General features: G+C 37.2%; 1 long non-coding RNA gene across 1 annotated transcript; it reads right to left on the bottom strand.

Annotated features, from left to right (window-relative positions):
• Positions 1 to 1,053: 1,053 nt before the first annotated feature.
• Positions 1,054 to 1,535, bottom strand: LOC145142333 (uncharacterized). Its single transcript, XR_013723403.1, has 3 exons — positions 1,386 to 1,535; positions 1,260 to 1,308; positions 1,054 to 1,183 (listed from the first exon to the last, which is right to left on the bottom strand). It is a non-coding gene; the product is annotated as an uncharacterized LOC145142333 (long non-coding RNA).
• Positions 1,536 to 6,734: the final 5,199 nt, after the last annotated feature.

Genomic DNA, 6,734 nt, shown 5'->3' with positions numbered 1-6,734 from the left:
CAACATCCAAAGTGGTTTCCAACTCAGAAAGACGTGGTAGAACCTGTAATAGGATAAGTTTATAAAACAGTTTTGAACTTTAGTTTTCCAACAATTATTTTATTACGTGTACTTTCAAAAAATAATAATAATAATAATAATAATAATAATAATAATAATAATAATAATAATAATAATCTTTTCTTATTGGGCAATGATACTTGGAAAAATCTACCCAGTGATTGCAGTGACAATAATGACGGTTGTTATAATTGGGTAGAGTTTTCAGTGTACAATGATTCCATAATAAGCAAATCAATTTGAAAGAAGTGAGGAAGCTACTTGCCAAAGAAAAATCAATTGCTGGAAACATGGGCTTGTATTCACTTATACTTCTCCTCCTGTCACATGGATGAACACCCTGCATAAAATAAATACATTGAAATGAGTTTGTCAATTAATATAGTAAATGATAACTAAAAATTTATCACCCCACCCCCTCTCATATTTCTATCATGTAAATGTAAGACATTATAATTGTTTCTTTATGACTTAATGAGAACAGTATACAGTGTTTTCTTTCTCTTTACTAATATTAAAGCAGAAAAAGCCACTTAATAGAAGTTCTACTTGTATTATGAAAGAAAAATAGCCTGTTTGTTTTCTTGATTGTGCATGTTTGTGACGTTGTGAGTAAAGCTAACACCTTTTTAGTTTTTACATAAATGGTTTGAATTTGTCAAAGAATTATTTACATACCAAATGCTCTCGACAAAGCTTAACAGCAACGAATGGAGGAGAATTTAGACTTGAAATTGCAGGCCGGTTGCTTTTGCCTGTATTTTGTGCCATTAGTGGATTCCCATCAGCAGAACCTTCGCCCCCAAAAGCACCAACTGCTATTTGCATTGTCCTACAACCAAAAAACTTATTAAATTGACAAATTTAGTTAACAAATTCATTGTTCAGGCATTATATTTTCATTTCACATGACAAGTCCATAAAGGTCCAGAATGAGGGAATTCAAAAGGTTCAAAGTAACACAAACCACTAGATGCTGATCCGGAACCACTACTGGAGCTACTTGAACTATTGCTTTTGCTGTTCCTCACAACTGTGTCTCTCTCTATCTCTACTGGAGGGAAGCCAGAATTAGGTATCTCATCTCCACCAATTGCCACATCCTCTTCATTACCTTCATTAGCTGAAACTAACAACAATATTACAACCAACCACCAAAACAACCACATTTCAGATTCCATAGAAATAAAGAAATAAACCTTTGCATGCTTGCATAAATGAGTTGCTGAACCCCGACTCATTGTGAAGCTGCAATAACACATACACAATCAAAACAATCACCCAAAACTGCTTTGTAAATAGGGATTTTTGTAAGAAATCTGTACCTCAATTTCACAAGTTTCATCTTTTACCATGTTTTTCTGTTTCTACACAAATTGATCATCCAAATGCTTCGTCAATTTGAATAGAGTATCGTCACTAAGGGTATCAATATCAATCTCAATTTCATCCTCCACTATTGCATTCCCATGTGAACTGTTCTCTTTAAGGAAATCAATAGATCTTTAAGGTAAATCTGCTATTGAAGACTCCAATTCAAAGCTATGTTTACGTTTTTCAGCATCTGACATTGTCCTCTTAACAGCTTCTTTCTTTGTTTCATTACCAAAAGATGTCGTCTTCTTTTTCTTGTAGGGAGGCATGGGAATAGGAGTTTCAGTTTCTACAACATTCTGTCTCATAGGAACCACTGAATCTGTGGCAACCGATAGCTTCTTCTCAATTGGTTTCCATGAAAACAGGGACAATAAATTCAAAAGAAAAGAAAAAAGGTACGGGAAGCGATTCAGAAAGGATTTCAATCAAATGTATCGCTATCATCCGTATAGACTTACCAAAAAATAACACGATTCATCATAAAATTGGCATGTTACAAGGTACAGTGATATGAAAAGTAGAGGTTAAGAATAGGGTTTTGATCTTCATAACAGTTGCCAGAAAGCGGTGACGGAAGGGAAGTCACTGGTGGCGGCCATGACGACAACTGAAACCGTGGCGAAAGCGAATTGAAATAGACGCAAGGCAAAGGCTGATGGGTGTTCCGGGCATCCCTTGAAATTCCTTCATTATCAAAGTATTTGAAAACCATTTATTAGGTTTATTTGGCATCGATTGATGTAGAAGGGAATGGTTTCTCTGTTTCTTTAGGTTACGATCGGATGGAGAGATAGAGAGATTAAATGACAAAGGACGGAAGCGTAACGGGTGTTACCGGATCAAATGATGATGTCAACAAATGATCAAAGGGTCTAGAATATAGGATTGGAATGCAATGAATGGTCCTGATATCTTAAGTGTAGAATTAAGAGTTCTTTTTTAATAATATTTAGAGATTTAAATTATGTACAAGTAAATTTACGTAAGAGTTGGAACCAAAATCGCGAAAAACCCGAGTTTTCTTCGAAAATCAGCAGATTCCGGCCTGAGTGGTGTTTACGGTCGTGAACCCGATCACCGCCGTAAACTGGTCACGGTTGGTGCACTCCCCCACCGACCATACCCCCAGCCTATATATACGTGACTTTTACCCCTCATTTACTATTTATGGCCGAAAACTACCCCCATTCTCTCTCTAACCTCGCAACCGCAAACACAAAAATACACTCTTTTCTTCTGAAAATCATAGAGAATCACCTTCGGGTGTTGTTGTAGGGCACCTAAAATGCGTTTTTCATCAAATCTGGTGTGGTTGTTCTTGAGTTCATGGCCGAAAACCCTTCAAATCTTCAAATCTTCAAAGACCGAGATCAGTTCACGGCCGTGAACCCTTCAAACATTCAAAGGCAGTAAACTATTCACGGCCGAGAACAGTTCACGGCAGAGAACAGATCACGGCCGCAAACTCTCCCAAGTCGTGAACTTGACTGAAAACCCACTTTTTCCGATTCAAGCGAGTCCCGATAACATTCCTAAACCAAAAACAAGTGTTTTCCAACACTATAAATAATGATTTCTCTAATATTACGCGTATATGTGTTTAACTATTATTAGGATCCCATTAATTATGTGTGCAACAACTTGAAGGTCCTCATTCAGTTACACAGTCCGACACTCTCACACCAACAAACTGTGAGTTCATACCCCTACGTTTTTATCTTTTTAACGTTTTCAGGGGGAATACAAGCCAAACATAAATGATTTCGTGAGTTTATACAAAAGAATTTCAGAATGCTTATAACCTATGCAATTAATATAGTTAATAGATTTCCATGTGTTATAAAATATATAGATATATTATCCCTTCTGTAACATGTTGAGCATGAGGGACGCTTTCAACTTACAACCAAAATTGCATAGTTTTTCAGATCAATACTTGATTCAAGTACATAGCATACATACAAACTATAATAGGTATACTTTCGGGTTTCAGTTCACAGCTATACAAATTCGGAACTTATACATTGATAAACAAATAAACTATAACATATTTCGTTTACATTACAATATCACTACTTTCGGACTTCAAGAGTACCAAACTAAATAATTATTTAAGAATAATTATTAATACTTTATAAAGTATACGAACATATTTTTATACAAGAGAACGATACAAAAACCACACATAAACTAGTTAATATAGGGTTGTGAGACACGTCTTCATTTGTACCCTTCGGGGCGTGGGATTAAATCCTATCATAGTATAACCAAAGTCTCCTGGAGGGAGAGCATGAGATTTGTGAATAGATCTATTCGGGACTGACTATCCCACACCTGAACCGCTAGCTACGGTTGGGTAGGCATGCATGGGGGTGACAAATGTCATAACATCCGACGCCTGAAGAACATCGTAGAGGTCACTAGGTCATATCAAGTATGGTTATATGAACTCACAGCAGTATAAACTGACCATTTTGTTTGCGGGAATTTAATTCTTCAAGTAGTTTTATTTCAATTAATAGAACTATCATTCATTTCACTGGAGGATTCCAGGGATACATTACATGGTTTTATTTTAAGTAATAAAACTACTATTCGTACCGGTGGTAACCAAGGTTTTCAATCAAGAACATACTATACATTACTGGTGGTAGCCAGGGATTTCATATAAAAACATACTTTACATTACCGGTGGTATCCAGGGTTTTTCATATACAATTACAAAATTTAGTAACAAGCATACATTTTGGGTCTTAGAGTTTTAGACTACTTTTCATTACTAAGAAAATATTGGATTTTCTTGAGAAACATACAAACATTTTTACCAATTCAAAGACAGATTTTCATTACAAACATGCTTATGAACTCACCAGCTTTATGCTGATACTCTTTTAAAACCGCTTGTATTCTCAGGAAATCTATAGACCGGTACTGCTGCAAGTTTTTCAGAAGACGGAGCGTATAGAGTCACGTCTTTTACTTTTTGATATACTTTTGATGTATACAACTATGAATCAAACGAATGTAAATACCTTGTATATATTCAATGTAATGGTTGTGTTTACTTTGATTACTATGATGCAATTGTTGTGATACACTACATGACGTCCTCCACCCTCGAACGTTTCCGCCGTCTCGGTTTGGGGGTGTGACATATATTGGCGGAACTGATGAAACTTTGGCTTACCATTGTTGATTTCAATGTTTTCAGGTACTTCTGATGACCGGGGCAAGGAAAAGGCAGGATCGTACACATCCTCCTATTGTCTTATATTTCGAGAGATTGACTTGAGACTATGATTTTATGGAACATGATTCAAAAACAATGGTTGTTTATCTTTGGTTTATTGTGGAATTGTTTTTATAGAAATGAATAATTTTATCCAAGTGTGAGTTATGGTTGCGAGAGGTTCAATTCTTGGGACACTTCTTCAATCAGAGCGGGATTCTGGTTGATTCGGCCAAGATTGAGGCAGTTATGCAGTGGGATGTCCCAAAGTCCCCATCTGAGGTCAGGATTTTTCTGGGGATAGCAGGTTATTATCATAGTTTCATTCAGTATTTTTCTAAGATTGCCATTTCTCTGACTCTCTTGATGAAGAAGAGTGTGGGTTTCTATTAGGGTCCCGAGCAACATGTTGTATTTGAGACGTTGAGGCAGAAGTTATGTGAGGCCCACGTATTAACCCTTACTGAGGGTGTTAAGGATTTGTGGTATTTTGTGATGTTTGAATCATAGGTTTAGGGGATGTACACATGCATTGGGCAGGTTTATTACATATGCATCCAGGCAGTTGAACCCTTATGAGTTTACCTACCCGACAAATGATTTGGAGTTGGGGGTAGTAATGTTTTCCCTCAAGATATAGAGACACTATCTCTATGGGGTCCTTTGTACCATCTATACAGATCATTAGAGGCTGAGATATCTTATGGATAAGTTGAATCTGAACATGAGGTAGTGTAGGTGGCTTAATGTAGTCAAAGATTATAACTGTGAGATTCGTTATCATTTAGGGAAATCCAATGTAGTCGCCGATGCTCTGAGTCGCAAGGTGGATAGTGCTCCTGCTCGACAACTCTGTTTGAGGATGACCATTGACTCCCTACTCCTGGATTTGATTAGGGATGCTCGGGCCAAGGGATTTAAGAGGAAGCATTGGAAGAATGAGATGATCAGGGGCCAGATCGATAGATTTTACATTGATAGTCGCGGGCTGTTGTCCCAGTACGGGCGGGTTTGGGTTCCAGCTTCTGGTGGGGTTCGGCAGACAGTGATGGAGGAGGTGCACAAGTCTAGGATCTTGGTCCATGCTGGAGCCATAAAGATGTATAGAGACTTAATACTTAGCTATTGGTAACCATGTATGAAGAGAGAGATAACATGGTGTTTGGAGAGATGCTTGACCAGTCAGATATTCAATGCAGAGCAACAGAGGCCGCATGACAGGCTGTAGCCTTTGGAGTTTACCATGTGAAAATGGGAGCTGATCACCATGGATTTCATCACCAAATTGCCATGGAAAACCAAGGGATTTGATTCTATTTGGGTTATTATTGATCGCCTCACCAAGACTGCTCCTTTGTCTTGCCAGTCGGGTTATTATTGATCGCCTCACCAAGTGATAGGAATAAGCTAAATAAGCTAATCCAAACACTTTTTAAAAAACTGTTTATTCCCACCACAATAAGCTAATTAGCAATAAGCTAATTATTCCCACCACAATAAGCTAATAAGCAATAAGCTAATAAGCTAAAAACATATTTATCCAAACACCCCTAAGTAATTTATTTTTTCCGTTATGTTCTTTATATAGTCAGCAATAGTTGTGAGGGGATCATTGAGTTAAGTTGTAGTTTATTTTCTTTGGGAGACCCCTGGCATCTCGAACTGCCAGAATTTCTATCTTTTATGCAATCTTTTGATTACAGTTTTATGAAGTTAGTTTGTTGAATCCCAAAATTCTCTATAATCTAACTTGTTATTCTGTTTGATTAATTATAACAAGTGAGATCTTAGCAAAGTGGTATCAGAGCAAATGGCTCCTGGACCCAACAATACCCAGAGAATCGAAGAAGTAGAAGCGAATTTGGAAGGTATGAAGAACAACATTGAAGAATTGCAACAACTTTTTGGTCAATTCACAATACTGACAGCGAAAATGACAGAGGAATATGAAAATTGAGGAGGTCGTTTGAGAATAGAGGGAAATCACCAATAAGAGATGAATCCGTTTATCACAGTGGTAATCGACCATCCCCCCCTCCGAAAAATGGTCAAGCAGGATCCAATTGGC

Source organism: Lactuca virosa, unplaced genomic scaffold (genome assembly GCF_052849685.1).
Source record: "Lactuca virosa cultivar CGN04683 unplaced genomic scaffold, Lactuca_virosa_CGN04683_v6 scaffold_20, whole genome shotgun sequence".
In the NCBI taxonomy this organism is placed as follows: domain Eukaryota; kingdom Viridiplantae; phylum Streptophyta; class Magnoliopsida; order Asterales; family Asteraceae; genus Lactuca; species Lactuca virosa.
The sequence above is the reverse complement of the archived record's forward strand: the minus strand, read 5'-3'. Positions and strand labels throughout refer to the sequence as shown.